The following is a 17,448-nucleotide window of genomic DNA, read 5'->3' as shown; positions in this document are numbered from 1 at the left end:
GGGAGGCAACAAGGGGCTGCCCCCCTTGACCCCGCCCGGGGCGCTGTCCTGGACCCCGCCTCGGGCGCTGCCCCAGGACCCCGCCCAGAACAATATCCCAAAATGAACCTCCCAAGCCCCGCCATCGAGAGCGCTATATTCCACATCCCCATCAAGAGCGCTACCCCCAAACCTCACGTGGAAGGGCTGCCTTGTCACCCCATTGTGGCATTGCCCTAAGACCCCGCCCGGGGCGCTGCCCCAGGACCCCGCCCAGAACAATATCCCAAACTCAACCTCCCAAGCCCCTCCATCGAGAGCGCTATATTCCACATCCCCATCAAGAGCGCTTCCCCCAAACCTCACGTGGAAGCGCTGCCTTGTCACCCATTGTGGCATTGCCCCTCGACCCCGCCCGGCAGTCGCGAAGGGAGGCGACAAGGGGCTGCCGCCCCTTGACCCTGCCCGAGGTGCTGTCTCGGACCCCGCCTGCGGCGCTGCCCCAGGGCCCCGCCCAGAACAATATCACAAAATCAACCACCCAAGCCCCGCCCTCGAGAGCGCTATATTCCACATCCCAATCAAGAGCGCTACCCCCAAACCTCACGTGGAAGCGCTGCCTTGTCACCCCATTGTGGCATTGCCTCTCGACCCCGCCCGGCAGTCGCGCCCGGAGGCGACAAGGGGCTGCCGCCCCAAGACCCCGCCCAGAACAATATCCCAAAATCAACCTCCCAAGCCCCGCCATCGAGAGCGCTAAATTCCACATCACCATCAAGAGCGCTACCCCCAAACCTCACGTGGAAGCACATCCTTGTCACCATATTGTGGCATTGCCCTCGACCCCGCCCAGCAGTCGTGCCGGGAGGCGACAAGGGACTGCCGCCCCTTGACCCCGCCTGGGGCGCTGCCCCGGACCCCGCCAAGAACAATATCCCAAAATCAACCTCCCAAGCCCCGCCATCGAGAGTGCTATATTCCACATCCCCATCAAGAGGGCTACCCCCAAACCTCACTTGGAAGCGCTGCCTTGTCACCCCATTGTGGCATTGCCCCTCGACCCCGCCCGGCAGTCGCGCCGGGAGGCGACAAGCGGCTACCGCCCTTGACAACGCCCGGGGCGCTGCCCCAAGACCCCGCCAAGAACAATATCCCAAAATCAACCTCCCAAGCCCCGCCATCGAGAGCGGTATATTCCACATCCCCATCAAGAGCGCTATCCCCAAACCTCACGTGGAAGCGCAGCCTTGTCACCCTATTGTGGCATTGCCCTCGACCCGCCCGGCAGTCGTGCCGGGAGGCGACAAGGGGCTGTCGCCCTTGACCCCGTCCAGGGCGCCGCCCCGGACCCCTCCCAGAGAAATATCCCAAAATCAACCTCCCAAGCCCCGCCATCGATAGCGCTATATTCCACATCCCCATCAAGAGCGCTACCCCCAAACCTCACGTGGAAGCGCTACCTTGTCACCCCATTGTGGCATTGCCTCTCGACCCCGCCCGGCAGTCGCGCCGGGAGGCGACAAGGGTGCCGCCCCTTGACCCCGCCCGGGGCGCTACCCCAGGACTTCGCCCAGAACAATATCCCAAAATCAACCTCCCAAGCCCCGCCATCGAGAGGGCTAAATTCCACATCGCCATCAAGAGCGCTACCCCCAAACCTCACGTGGAAGCGCAGCCTTGTCACCCTATTGTGGCATTGCCCTCGACCCCGCCCGGCAGTCGTGCCGGGAGGCGACAAGGGACTGCCGCCCCTTGACCCCCCGAGGCGCTGCCCCGGACCCCGCCCAGAACAATATCCCAAAATCAACCTCCCAAGCCCCGCCATCGAGAGCGCTATATTCCACATCCCCATCAAGAGCGCTACTCCCAAACCTCACGTGGAAGCGCTGCCTTGTCACCCCATTGTGGCATTGCCCTCGACCCTGCCCGGCAGTCGCGCCGGGAGGCGACAAGGGGCTGCCGCCCCTTGACCCAGCCCTGCGCGCTGCTCTGGACCCCGCCAGAACAATATCCCAAAATCAACCTCCCAAGCCCCGCCATCGAGAGCGCTATATTCCACATCCCCATCAAGAGCACTACCCCCAAACCTCACGTGGAAGCGCTGCCTTGTCACCCCATTATGGCATTGCCGCTCGACCCCGCACTGCAGTCGCGCCGGGAGGCGACAAGGGGCTGCCGCCCCTTGACCCCGCCCAGAACAATATCCCAAAATCAACCTCCCAAGCCCGCCATCGAGAGCGCTATATTCCCATCCCCATCAAGAGCGCTACCCCAAACCTCACGTGGACGCGCTGCCTTGTCACCCCATTAGGGCATTGCCCTCGACCCCGCCCGACAGTCGCGCCCGGAGGCAACAAGGGGCTGCCCCCCCTTGACCCCGCCCGGGGTGGTGCCCTGGACCCCGCCTCGGGCGCTGCCCCAGGACCCCGCCCAGAACAATATCCCAAAATGAACCTCCCAAGCCCCGCCATCGAGGCGGCTATATTCCACATCCCCATCAAGAGCGCTACCCCAAACATCACTTGGAAGCGCTGCCACTTCACCCCATTGTGGCATTGCCCTAAGACCCCCGTCCGGGGCGCTGCCAAGGACCCCGCCCAGAACAATATCACAAACACAACCTCCCAAGCCCGCCATCGAGAGCGCTATATTCCACATCCCCATCAAGAGCGCTTCCCGCAAACCTCACGTGGAAGCGGTGCCTTGTCACCCCAATGTGGCATTGCCCCTCGACCCCGGCAGTCGCGCCGGGAGGCAACAAGGGGCTGCCCCCCCTTGACCCCGCCCGGGCGCTGCCTGGACCCCGCCTCGGGCGCTGCCCCAGGACCCCGCCCAGAACAATATTCCAAAATGAACCTCCCAAGCCCCGCCATCGAGAGCGCTATATTCCACATCCCCATCAAGAGCGCTACCCCAAACCTCACGTGGAAGGGCTGCCTTGTCACCCCATTGTGGCATTGCCCTAAGACCCCGCCAGAACAATATCCCAAAATCAACCTCCCAAGCCCCGCCATCGAGAGCGCTATATTCCACATCCCCATCAAGAGATCTTCCCAAACCAAACCTCACGTGGAAGCGCTGCTTTTCACCCCATTGTGGCATTGCCCCTCGACCCCGCCGGCAGGGCTGGGAGGCGACAAGGGGTTGTCGCCCCTTGACCCTGGTGTTGCCGTGGACCCCGCCCAGAACAATATCCCAAAATCAACCTCCCAAGCCCCGCCATCGAGAGCGCTATATTCCACAATCCCCATCAAGAGCGCTACACCCAAACCTCACGTGGAAGCGCTGCCTTGTCACCCCATTGTGGCATTGCCCCTCGACCCCGCCGGGGGAAGTCGCGCCGGGAGGCGACAAGGGGCTGCCGCCCCTTGACCCTGCCTGGGGCGCTGCCCCCAAGACCCCGCCCAGAACAATATCCCAAAATCAACCTCCCAAGCCCCGCCATCGAGAGCGCTATATTCCACATCCCCATCAAGAGCGCTACCCCCAAACCTCACGTGGAAGCCCTGCCTTGTCACCCCCATTGTGGCATTGCCCCTCGACCCCGCCCGGCGTTGTCGCGGGAGGCGACAAGGGGCTGCCGCCCGTTGACCCGCCTGGGGGTTGCTGCCCCAAGACATCGCCCAGAACAATATCCCAAAATCAACCTCCCAAGCCCCGCCATTGAGAGCGCTATATTCCACATCCCCATCAAGAGCGCTACCCCCAAACCTCACGTGGAAGCGTGCCTTGTCACCCCATTGTGGCATTGCCCCTCGACCCCGCCCGGCAGTCCGCCGGAGGGAGGCGACAAGGGGCTGCCGCCCCTTGACCCTGCCCGAGGTGCTGTCTCGGACCCCGCCTGCGGCTCTGCCCAGGGCTCCGCCCAGAACAATATCACAAAATCAACCACCCAAGCCCCGCCCTCGAGAGCGCCTATATTCCACATCCCTCCCCCCAATCAAGAGGCTACCAACCACCCCCATCCCAAACCTCACGTGGAAAGCGCTGCCTTGTCACCCCATTGTGGCATTGGCCCCTCGACCCCGCCCGGCAGTCCGCCGGAGGGAGGCGACAAGGGGCTGCCGCCCCTTGACCCTGCCCGAGGTGCTGTCTCGGACCCCGCCTGCGGCTCTGCCCAGGGCTCCGCCCAGAACAATATCACAAAATCAACCACCCAAGCCCCGCCCTCGAGAGCGCCTATATTCCACATCCCTCCCCCCAATCAAGAGGCTACCAACCACCCCCATCCCAAACCTCACGTGGAAAGCCCCGAGAGACAAGGGGAGGGGCTGCCGCCCCTTGACCCCGCCCAGAACAATATCCCAAAATCAACCTCCCAAGCCCCGCCATCGAGAGCGCTAAATTCCACATCCCCATCAAGAGCGCTACCCCCAAACCTCACGTGGAAGCGCATCCTTGTCACCCTATTGTGGCATTGCCCCTCGACCCCGCCCAGCAGTCGTGCCGGGAGGCGACAAGGGACTGCCGCCCCTTGACCCCGCCCGGGCGCTGCCCCGGACCCCGCAAGAAGAATATCCCAAAATCAACCGGCCAAGCCCCCCATCGAGAGCGCTATATTCCACATCCCATCAAGAGCGCTACCCCCAGACCTCACGTGGAAGCGCTGCCTTGTCACCCCATTGTGGCATTGCCTCTCGACCCCGCCCGGCAGTCGCGCCCAGAGGCGACAAGGGACTGCCGCCCTTGACCCGCCCAGAACAATATCCCAAAATCAACCTCCCAAGCCCCGCCATCGAGAGCGCTAAATTCCACATCCCCATCAAGAGCGCTACCCCCCAAACCTCACGTGGAAGCGCATCCTTGTCACCCTATTGTGGCATTGGCCCCTCGACCCCGCCCGGCAGTCCTGCCGGGAGGCGACAAGGGACTGCCCCCCTTGACCCCGCCCGAGGCGCTGCCCCGACCCCGCCCAGAACAATATCCCAAAATCAACCTCCCAAGCCCCGCCATCGAGAGCGCTAAATCCACATCCCCATCAAGAGCGCTACCCCAGAGACCTCACGTGGAAGCGCTGCCTTGTCACCCCATTGTGGCATTGCCCCTCGACCCCGCCCGGCAGTCGCGCCGGGAGGCGACAAGGAGCGCTGCCCCTGGACCCCGCCCAGAACAATATCCCAAAATCAACCTCCCAAGCCCCGCCATCGAGAGCACTAAATTCCACACCCCATCAAGAGCGCTACCCCCAAACCTCACGTGGAAGCGCAGCCTTGTCACCCTATTGTGGGCATTGCCCCTCGACCCCGCCCGGCAGTCGTGCCGGGAGGCGACAAGGGACTGCCGCCCCTTGACCTCGCCCGTGGCGCTGCCCCAGACCCCGCCCATAACAATATCCAAAAATCAACCTCCCAAGCGCGGCCATCGCGAGCGCTATATTCCACATCCCCATCAAGATCGCTACCACCAAACCTCACGTGGAAGCGCTGCCTTGTTACCCCATTGTGGCATTGCCCCTCGAGCTCGCCCGGCAGTCGCGCTTGGAGGCGACAAGGTGCCGCCCCTTGGCCGCGCCCGGGGCGTTGCCCAGACCCCGCCTAGGGCGCTTCCCTAGGACCCCGCCCAGAACAATATCCCAAAATCAACCTCCCAAGCCCCGCCATCGAAAGCGCTATATTCCACATCCCCATCAAGAGCGCTACCCCCACACCTCACGTGGAAGCGTTGCCCTTGTCACACCATTGTGGGATTGCCGCTCGACCCTGCCCGTAGTCGCACCGGGAGGCGACAAGGGCTGCCGCCCCTTGACCCAGCCCGGCGCGCTGCCCTGGACCCCGCCAGAACAATATCCCAAAATCAACCTCCCAAGCCCCGCCATCGAGAGCGCTATATTCCACATCCCCATCAAGAGCACTACCCCAAAACCTCACGTTGAAGCGCTGCCTTGTCACCCCATTATGGCATTGCCCCTCGACCTCGCCGGGCAGTCGCGCCGGGGCGACAAGGGGCTGCCGCCCCTTGACCCCGCCCAGAACAATATCCCAAAATCAACCTCCCAAGCCCCGCCATCGAGAGCGCTATATTCCACATCCCCATCAAGAGCGCTATCCCCAAACATCACGTGGAAGCGCTGCCTTGTCACCCCATTGTGGCATTGCCCTAAGACCCCGCCCGACAGTCGCGCCGGAGGCGAGAAGGGGCTACCGCCCTTGACCTCGCCCGGGGCGTTGCCCCAAGACCCCGCCCAGAACAATATCCCAAAATCAACCTCCCAAGCCCCGCCATCGAGAGATCTATATTCCACATCCCCATCAAGAGCGCTATACCCCCAAACCTCACGTCGAAGCGCTGCCTTGTCACCCCATTGTGGCATTGCCCCTCGACCCCGCCCGGCAGTCGCGCCGGGAGGCGACAAGGGGCTGCTGCCCCTTTACCCTGCCCGGGGCACTGCCCCTTGACCCCGCCCATAACAATATCCCAAAATCAACCTCCCAAGCCCCGCCATCGAGAGCGCTATATTCCACATCCCCTCAAGAGCGCTTCCCGCGAACCTCACGTGGAAGCGCTGCCTTTGTCACCCCATTGTGGCATTGCCCTAAGACCCCGCCCGATAGTCGCGCCGGGAGGTGACAAGGGGCTGCCGCCCCTTCACCGTGCCCGGGGTGCTGCCTCGCCCCGCCCAGAACAATATGCCAAAATCAACCTCCCAAGCCCCGCCATCGAGAGCGCTATATTCCACATCCCCATCAAGAGCGCTACCCCTAAACCTAAGGTCGAAGCGCTGCCTTGTCACCCCATTGTGGCATTGCCCCTCGACCCCGCCCCGACAGTCGCGCCGGGAGGCGAGAAGGGGCTGCCGCCCCTTGACCTCGCCCCGGGGCGTTGCCCCAAGACCCCGCCCAGAACAATATCCCAAAATCACCTCCCAAGCCCCGCCATCGAGAGAGCTATATTCCACATCCCCATCAAGAGCGCTACCCCCAAACCTCACGTCGAAGCGCTGCCTTGTCACCCCATTGTGGCTTTGCCCCTCGACCCCGCCCGCAGTCGCGCCGGGAGGCGACAAGGGCTGCTGCCCCTTTACCCTGCCCGGGGCGCTGCCCCTGACCCCGCCCATAACAATATCCCAAAATCAACCTCCCAAGCCCCGCCATCGAGAGCGCTATATTCCACATCCCCATCAAGATCGCTATCCCCAAAAAACCTCACTTGGAAGCGCTGCCTTGTCACCCCATTGTGGCATTGCCCTAAGACCCCCGCCCGGCAGTCGCGCCGGGAGGCGACAAGGGCTGCCGCCCTTGACCCGCCCGGGGCGCTGCCCCCGGACTCTGCCAGGGCGCTACCCCAGCACCCCGCCCAGAACAATATCCCAAAATCATCCTCCCAAGCCCCACCATCGAGAGCGTTATATTCCACATCCCCATCAAGAGCGCTACCCCCAAACCTCACTGGAAGCGCTGCCTTGTCACCCCATTGTGGCATTGCCCCTCGACCCGCCCGGCAGTCGCGCCGGGAGGCGACAAGGGGCTGCCGCCCCTTGACCCCGCCCAGAACAATATCCCAAAATCAACCCCCCAAGCCCCGCCATAGAGAGCGCTATATTCCAAACCCCATCAAGAGCGCTACCCCCAACTTCACGGGAAGCGCGGCCTTGTCACCCCATTGAGGCATTGCCCCTAAGACCCTGCATCTGGAGTGCTAAATGGGAACTTCTCATTAGTGAAATTTGAACATAAATTATATTAGCATATACTTAAATATAATACAAATATTAACATATTATCTATACTACTAATTTACTATAGCAGTTCTAGATTATGTCCCATACTATATTTAAAGTGCCAAAGGTTTGGCCTATGGTCCTAGATTTAGCCAAGTGGTCAAACACATATAGGACCAAGTGCACACTGTGCCACAAAACTTGGCCACCACTTCACTTGCCAAAGTTTAGGCCCCATAGTCAATCCTAAGTTTCCAATGTTCTTATTATGTCACCTTTTGCCTCGTGGAAAACCTAGGCTTGTTTTCACATACTCAGGCACTTCAAGCCACAATAAATTGTCATTACTCTTCGTCAACCCTTTTGTTCAAGTCTTTGAAAAAACATTGTTTAAGGCCACCCTAAACCATTTTCATTTAGGGGTGTCTAAAACTAGCTTTTTGGCAATTCGAGAAGAAAATGGTCAAAGTTTTATACTTAGTTTTAACCACTTGACCAATTCAAATATTGGAAAGCAAGGTCTTGTAATACTTTTCTTTGGACATCACACATTAAAACTAGGTCCCTCACTTGTCCAAGCTATGCTCTAATACAATAAAGGGCTTTTGGTTTCAAGATGCACCACTTTCCCAACCTTGATTCCATTAAAGAAGCTAGCTCTACTTAGACATTTAATAGCAAGGTCCTGCAGCAGTTCAGATTGAACATTTTTCCATGGCAGCTAGGTCCACCACTTATCTAAGCTATGCTCTAATAGAGTAAGGGGGGTTTTGGTTTCAAGATCCACCACTTGTCCAAACTTGATTTGGGAAGCAAGGTCCTATAATAGTTTTCTTTGGACATTCACCATTACAACTAAGTCCACCACTTCTCCAAGCTATGTTCTAATACACTAAGGAGGTTTTGGTTTCAAGGAGAACCACTTGTACGACTTTGTTTTTGGAAGTAAGGTCTTTACATAGTTCACCTTGGACCTTGGACATTGGATACTACAACTAAGCCCACCACTTGTCCAAGATATCCTCTATATATAGCCAAAGGGTTTGGGTTTCAAGATTCACCACTTTTCCAACCTTTCTTCCATTAAAGAAAGGAGGGGCATTATAACTAGGTCCACCACTTGTCCAAGCTATGCTCTGATATAGAAAGGGGATTTTGGTTTCAAGGTCCACCACGTGTTCAACCTTGCAAGACTCAAGGGATACTTGGACATTGGAAAGCATAGTCCTATAGTAGTTGATAGGTGGCAGTGGGTATTACAACTAGGTCCACCTATGCTCTCATATAGCAAAGAGGCTTTGCTTTCAAGGTCCACCACTTGTCCAAACCTTGCTTCCATTAAAGAAATGAGGGGCTACGTAAACATTGCAAGCAAGGTAGCAAGGTCCTAAGGTGTTTCACCTTGGATATTGGGCATTATAACTAGTTCCACCACTTGTCCAAGCTATGCTCTGATAAAGAAAGGGGATTTTTGTTTCAAGGTCCACCATGTGTTCAACCTTTCTAATATAGAAAGGGGATTTTCGTTTCAAGGTCCACCACGTGTTCAACCTTGAAAGACTCAAGGGATACTTGGACATTGGAAAGCATAGTCCTATAGTAGTTGATAGGTGGCAGTGGGTATTAAAACTAGGTCCAACCTATGCTCTATATAGCAAAGAGGCTTTGGTTTCAAGGTCCACCACTTGTCCAACCTTACTTCCATTAAAGAAATGAGGGGCTACGTAAACATTGGTAAGCAAGGTAGCAAAGTCCTAAGGTATTTCACCTTGGATATTGGGCATTATAACTATGTCCACCACTTGTCCAAGCTATGCTCTGATATAGAAAGGGGATTTTTGTTTCAAGGTCCACCACGTGTTCAACCTTGAAAGACTCAAGGATACTTGGACATTGGAAAGCATAGTCCTATAGTAGTTGATAGGTGGCAGTGGGTATTACAACTAGGTCCACCACTTGTCCAACCTATGCTCTCATATAGCAAAGAGGCTTCGGTTTCAAGGTCCACCACTTGTCCAACCTTGCTTCCATTAATATAGCAAGGAGGATTTGGTCTCAAGGTTCACCACTTGTCCAACCTATGCAAACCTTTTTCATGTTGTAGCATGATTTTTTGTTTGAAAGAGTATTTTTCTATAACTATGGATTTAACAATGTAATCTTTTTACTTACAGGATGGACTTCGAATCTGGGGAGAAAGTACATCTGATACTTGACAATGAAATCGTTGGTATTGGTTGTGTGTGTAGAACAGATCCAGATTCCACTTGTGGTGGTACAAAGATAGGGCTGGGAAATGTCTTTTCAACAATGGAAACTTCATCTCTCCATTATGGAGTGCCTGTCGATGGTCAAAGCTCTTTCCAATCTTTTGTATTAAATGGGAACTTAATTGATCCACACGAAAGCTACAATGGTGATGAAGAACATGATCATTCTGATCCTCTAGTTACAGATGCAATACCTATGACAAGCCCAGAATTTGAAGCAATGATTCGAGAGTCTTGAGAAATCAGAGGGTCCTTTTAAAAGATGACACAATGATGCAAACCATGAATGAAGGGACCATCTTATATGTATTTCCACATGATTATGTCAACTTTCAAGAATTGGTCCTGATTGTGTGGGTGTGGGTATTGAAAGAGAAAATGCAAGCATTGATGATGTGGTTGAAGTGGGTAGCATCACTTTGCTAAAGTGGCCCATCAAGCAGACAACAATGTTGAATGGGAGCCCATTACAACGCTTTGTTCCTGTTGATGGCATGCATGCTACATATGAGGATGTATCCAATGATGGCAATGTTGGAAAAAAACTTGATGGGAGTAATGTTGTCCAGTTGTCAAGGAAGAGACGATACACTTTCATGAACAGGACTCAAAAATCAAAAGCAGCACCAGCTTTGACTTTTTACCTTTCAAACAAATCAATTCAAAGGGTATCATGCATTGATTGTTGTGCACAAAAATGCTGCCAATTTGCAGATCGTGATATGGTGACAAGGTTACGACAACAATTTTTGGGGAGAGTCTCAAAAATCACGCACTAATTATGTTTATGATGTTCTTTCTATATGTTATCAGAAAGATGAGAAGTCACGATACCAATTCAGGCTAAATGGCTCTACTGTTTGTTGTAGAGCATGGTATGAGCTACATGGAATACCAAAGACATCATTTTATCGATACAAGGAGAACTTTGAAAATGGTGTGCGCCAATATGTAAATGGGAACACATGTACATTGAGAAGGGGACTTCAACATACTAGTTTAGCAAGAGCACTACTAAATGAGTTTGTGGAAAACAACTCTGAGAAGATGCCACATAGAAGTAGAACACTGCTAGATGGCTCAAGAGAGACTCAATTGGTGATTCCATCAACATACAAACAAGTGGATATTTTATGTGAAATCAACACGACACTTGACCAAATGGGCTATGAGAAGAAGCTATCCCAATCTTATTTTGGTAGAATTTGGAACAAAGAGTACCCACATGTCACTTTAACAAAGACGAGTGAGTTCTCTAAGTGCAATATTTGTAGCTCAATCAAGGCAAGGTTAGAAGCTAAACCTTCTCTTGAAGAGAGAGCTCTTCTCTTGAGGGAGAGAGAAGTTCACATGGCACAACAAAAGAGTTGCAGAAGCCTATATTATGCATGGCGCACGTATTCAGAAACTCAACCACAAAAATATGTATGCATAATCCATGATAAGATGGATCAAAAGAAGACTGCCATTCCTAGATTACGCATTGCTCCCAAGGGTGTGGATTCAGGATATAATCTGCAGGTGGCATTGATTGGCATGATCACTCATGGACATGGAGAAGGTCATTACGGACACTTTGTCTTGAATGGTTTGTGGCCAGCTGATCCAAATCTTACAATTGGCTCAATTGCTAATTGTTTACATAACCTCGAGAGGATAGATAAGCATCCTCTTGGTGATCTAGTAACAAATGGACTTCCAAGGAGCAATATTTCACTACTACATGCTTTGAACTCAAGGGATGCTTTGGACTACCATAAATTGAGTGATGGAAAAGAGCCCATTGTGCAGTCGTCAGAAATTGCAGAAGAGGAATTGGGGTCAACATTTCGCAGATTGCCAGAGAACTTGTTGCTACAATTGGATAATTGTGCAGGGGAAAACAAAAATCGATACTTATTTGCCTATTTGTCAATGCTTGTTGCAAGGGGTGTTTTCAAAACCATCCAGCTGGGATTTTTAATGGTTGGGCATACACATGAGGACATAGACGCCATGTTTAGTAGGTTTTCAGAGAAGTTGAGAGTTACACAAACCTATACTTTGCCACATTTGATGGATACATTACGAAACAGCTCATCTTTATCTCCAGCTCCATTTTTTCTCACAAAGATCCCCGATTTCAAGCAATATTGTGATGGCTATCTTTGTGATGGACAAGACATACTTGTTGGACATTCCAAACTGCTTCAGTTCAGGTTCTTTATGCAGGATGAGACACCAATGATGCAATATAAGGCACATGTAGGTGTATCAAGTTGGAGTGGAAGTATTCGCCTTTGGAAAACAGACACAGAAGGCAAGCCAATGTTACCACATGGAGATCCACCTCTAGTACAAATGGCGGAGTATGTCAAGGCCCACGAAGAAGTCATTTTGGGGCTAAAGAACTATATAAAATTTTGGAAAAATTTAGGGAATGGTTCAAGTATTCCGTGATATTATAGACCCGTGATAGATTATTGGAGTAAGGTAATTGAAGAGATTGGAAAAGCAATCATATCAGAGGGAGTCTTGTATGAAATGTTTTGGCCAAAAACTCAAGAATATTCTCACCTACAAAGCACTACAATGAATTTGCAACAAGGAGCAGAAAGATTCCTAGGCCTTGAAGAGTTGAACGATCATTTTTGTGGGCCTCAACGAGATAGGCCAAGGGAAGATTTTGACGCTATGTCTGATGTGCACCAAGGTGACTTTCTTATGCTTGTTCCGAGTGACACAGAAATCTATCCAGTGTGGCTTGCAATGGCTTTATCTGACATTGATAATGAGCCTACATCACCAAACTACAGAAAACTCTTGATTCAATATTGGGCACCTTGCGCGAGAAAAAGTGGGATAACAGATACTCAAGCTTACAGTAATTGTTGGAAGGGTTATTGGGCTGTCAACTATAAGGACCCACAAGTGTGGGAAACTATAGATGCAATTGTTTGGTCCTGGAGACCCAACAAAGAAGGACCATTTTCTAGAATAAAGATTCCAGAAAGACATGCTCTAAAAGCCAAAGAAGGCCTCACTCGTGCACATCAGCCACACTTGGATCAAAGTTCAGATATGGTATCAAATGTGGAGTAGAATTATGTGGAGCTTCTATTGTGACTATACTAGTCAATTTGTAAACAAAATCTTTTTTGTATCTTCCTTTGTTTTATGTAATTTATAGTTATTATTCAAATCCATGTGTTGTACATCCTCTTGACTTTTGGTGTTTATCAACACCACAATCCTATGAGATTTTCACTTTATTTACTAGCCGCACACCTCAATTTTTCCCACTTTAAGTGGAAAATTCCCAAATTACATGAATTCGGTCGATTTGGAGATTCCCATAATGTGAGATTTTTACCAAAATACCTAATATGGTCTTCTAACAGTCTTTTCAACCTTTGGTGATATCTTAACACCTTGACCAAATTCATGCAAGAATTTGTTGTTCAAAGAATTGTGTCTGTGCATCTTTACGCTTTGAACTTGCAATGTTTTTGCTAGTGCTTGTAATGGTAATGCAGAATCATCTGATTGCATTAAAAGTGATGAGTTTAATGCACTTGCATCGAGATTTTCATTTCCAATATTCTCTGTACCTTGCTTGGCAGTTGATATGTCCCTGTTGTCTGGATTTCTTGGACAATCTTCAGCAAAATGTCCACCTTTTTGTCCACAATCTGGGCAATATGCCATGACTGGTGTTATTTCAACTGGCTCTATCATGTCAAGCTCATGCTGAGAAGTTTTTGCTTCTATGCTTGCCAAGTTGTCGGCATCTTCTTTTAAAACACTGAGCATCAAGCTGTAGATTGCTCCGTCTTGGTTCTCCAATTAGATTTGCTTCTATTGGTTGATCTGTTGGATCTTGCAATTTTGGCTCTCCACATAGATTTGACCATTGTAGTTCATGTACAGTGACCCTGATTGCATATGCACCAACTGTATGTTTTGCTGGCTTGTGAAGATTTCTAAATAAACACTTGGGTTGATTTTTTGCACCTTTATTTGCACTTCATCTTTGAGCTTGCAATACCTGGCTCCACTGAAGTCTGTGAACATCTAGGACTTCTCTAAATCTGGCTTTCCTTTTATCAATAAGATACTGGTTCCTGTGCTGCTTTTGCTATTCATCAAGTATCTATGGCCTTTTGAATCTGTATACAAGACTTTATCTCCATTATAACCATAAAGCTATAAAATCTGCTCTGTTGCACTTGTACCTGTGCTACCACTGCTACTGGCTTGCTCTGCTGTATTGGACTTCTTAGCTCGAGATGATTAGTCCATGTCGACTGGTTCTGTAAAAACTATCTCCTAGAAGATACATTTGCTCGAGTTTGATAAAACTGCTTTTTCCAAAGTACTTTTGGCAGTTGATTTCTCTTAGACTCACAAGAGTTGATTAACTCTAGCTCAAAAGTGTCAGAATTGATTGCAGCCTTTGAAATGATGAAAATCTAGGCCTTGAATAACCTAACCTGGAGATTAGATTGTTATCAGTTTTTTCCACTTGACTTGAATTCAGCTCTTGTCAAGCTCCCAATTCTTTGCCTGCAACCAGGTTCTTCAATCTGAGTTAAGTGAGTCAGCAAATGAGATTTCCAAAGTCTATCCTTGCAAGGAGCTAAAGGCCTAATCTGCAACTTGAAACTGAGTTAAGATACCAATTGGGATCCAACGGAACCCAAAATTGACCAGGGGCCTTGTATTATGTTGTTCTAACATTATACAAGCTCGAAAGCCCAAAATCTTATTTCTGGGGCTCAAAAGTAAATAATCCCGATTATTTACTTTTCTTAGTTTCTACACTTTTTAGGCTTGTTTTGCCAAGTAATTACTTGGTCTCTGGACAAGTTTGGTTGAGTTTGATCAAGATTTGTCCAAGTTATCAACTGTGTAGTGTCCATAGACTCTGATTCCAAGAATCTAGCTTAAGTCTCAATTTTGTGATCCAAATTTCACCAGATTTGATTTGTAAAGTCTACTTGATGTGCTTGACCCTGTGGTATACTTATTTGTGCAAAATTTCTCAATTCTAGAGCAAATGTAAATAGTCATGATTATTTGCTACAGGTTTTTTTTTGTGAACTTCTTTTTCCCTCAAAAGTAAATAATCGTGATTATTTACTTTTGGTAATTTTTTGCATATTTTTGGTTATCTGAGCATGTACCCTTGTTTAACACATCAATAAAGCCTATGAGTCAAGTTTCAATGAATTTGAACAAGATTTACCATGTCAGACTCAATTTATCGACAATAAGTACATATTTAAGTTTTTACCAAGGTTTTGGTCTGTTTTGTGATCCAAACTTCATGAGCCTTCACAAAAGATGTTTGCAATCATGCATAGAGTCTCTGGTATCAACCCTGATCAGTTTTGAGCCAAAAGTTAATTATCGTGATTATTAAGTTTTGACCTAAAATGAATAATTTTTTCAACTTTTTCACTAGACAGTCTTTTCATGATCTATTTTGAGCCTATGAATCAAGTTAAAACTTAATTTGAACAAGATTCATCAAGTCAGACTCAATTTCTTGACAATCAGTACAGATTTTAGTTTTTACCAAGTTTTTGGTTTGTTTTGTGATCCAAACTCTATGAGCCTTCACAAAAGATGTTTGCAATCATGCATAGAGTCTCTGGTATCAACCTTGATCAGTTTTGAGCCAAAAGTAAATAATCACGATTATTAACTTCTGACTTAAAATGAATAATTTTTTCAACTTTTACACTAGACAGTCTTTTTATGACCTGTTTTGAGCCTCTAAGTGAAGTTAAAACTTAACTTGAACAAGATTTGTTCAAGTTACCAATTGTTTCATGTACGCAGACTCTGATTTCAAGAATCTGGCTTAAGTCTCACTTTGGTGATCCAAATTTCACCAAGGCTGATTTGTGACGTCTACTTGGTATGCTTGACCTTGTGGTATACTTAAATGTACAAGATTGTCAATTTTTGAAGCAGATGTAAATAATCGTAATTATTTACTCTAGCTAAATTTTTGCAAATTTTTGTCCCAATCTTGATACAGATCTGTTAAGGAACTCAACTTAAGGTCTCTTGCCAAGTTTCATCAAGTTTGGACAATTTTTTATCAAATGGTCATTAGTTTTCTGTCTACAGACTGACTTTGCAAAATTGGTCACAATTTTCAATCCAATGATCCAAATCTTACCAGATTTGGTTTGTGGGCTTATTACAACATGGTAAAACTATTGGTATGTTGACTTGGTCAAAAAAGTTGAAAAATGGGGCAGATGTAAATAATCGCGATTATTTACAACTGATAAAATTTTTCATCTTTTTGATCAAGTGATCATGTACACAGGTTTATCACATCAATATAAGGATATGAGTCAAGTTTCACTGAATTTGAACAAGGTTGACCAAGTCAAACTCAATTTCTCGACAATCAGTACAGATTTTAGTTTTTACCAAGATTTTTTGCTAGTTTGATAATCCAAATCTTTTGTGCCTTTACAAAAGTTGTTTGTACACATGCAATGAGTCAATGGTATGAACCTTGGTCAAATCTGAGCTGAAAGTTAATAATCGTGATTATTAACTTTAGGCCCAAAACGGACACTTTTTTGAACTTTTCATTGGACAGTCTTTTCATGATCTATTTTGAGCCTATGAATCAAGTCAAAACTTAATCTGGCCTAAAATATCAAGAAAAAGTAAAAAATCTGAGTTTTGGTCAACTCTTGAAAATTTTACCTCAAAGTGTCCTTGAGCTTACCCACTGGTTCATACAACTTTTAGGATTACTCTCCAGTTGGATTGAGTGGTTTGGAGTCTTTTCATGCTATTTCTAGCCGTAGACCTGAATTCTGCAACTTCCAATAACAACTCACACTTGATTCTTTCAGAGAGCAATGTTTTGAAATCCACCTCGGATCCTACTTACCCTACTCCTAGATTCTCATGCAAAGGGATTATGGAAAGTATCCACAAACACTAGTTTTCTTGTTTTTTATGGTTTTCTGAGCATTAATCTTAAGACTTGTCTCATCTACCAATCATTCTCAAAATCCTACTCTATCTCTACAATCCTACAATCCTAAAGGCACTCGGCAAGTACAACTTACCTCCAAGCTATCTCTACAGAGAAAAAGACGACAATCTTAAGCTATGCGGTTTCTAAAAAGAAAGTTTTACTCTAGGTGAACATAGAGGAAGTTAATGGACAACTACACAAGACGCTTGTGTCTTCCCTAGTTAAGGTCTATTCTTCCCCGGCAATGGCGCCAAATGTGGGACGCATGTCTAACCTCACCATCCTATCTTATTACAGTATTAGCGAGAACCACGATTACAGTGTCAATCCATGGGACGAAGCTGACTTGACTAGTGCATAGAGGCTACAAGAGGTTGTCAATCTCTTGGAAAACACTAACAACTCGCATCTAACTCAAGCTACACCCAAGTGACTAAAATCACCAAAAGGCAATCGCTCATCGGCAAACAAATCACATCTGTTACAGCATCAAATGACATCCAAACGTAACAAAACTTCTAAGACAAATTTATAAGACTTAAGCA

The sequence above is a fragment of the Adiantum capillus-veneris genome, chromosome 25 (assembly GCF_014529385.1).
Source record: "Adiantum capillus-veneris isolate H3 chromosome 25, ASM1452938v2, whole genome shotgun sequence".
Lineage (NCBI taxonomy): Eukaryota > Viridiplantae > Streptophyta > Polypodiopsida > Polypodiales > Pteridaceae > Adiantum > Adiantum capillus-veneris.
This window is presented reverse-complemented; position numbering follows the sequence as displayed.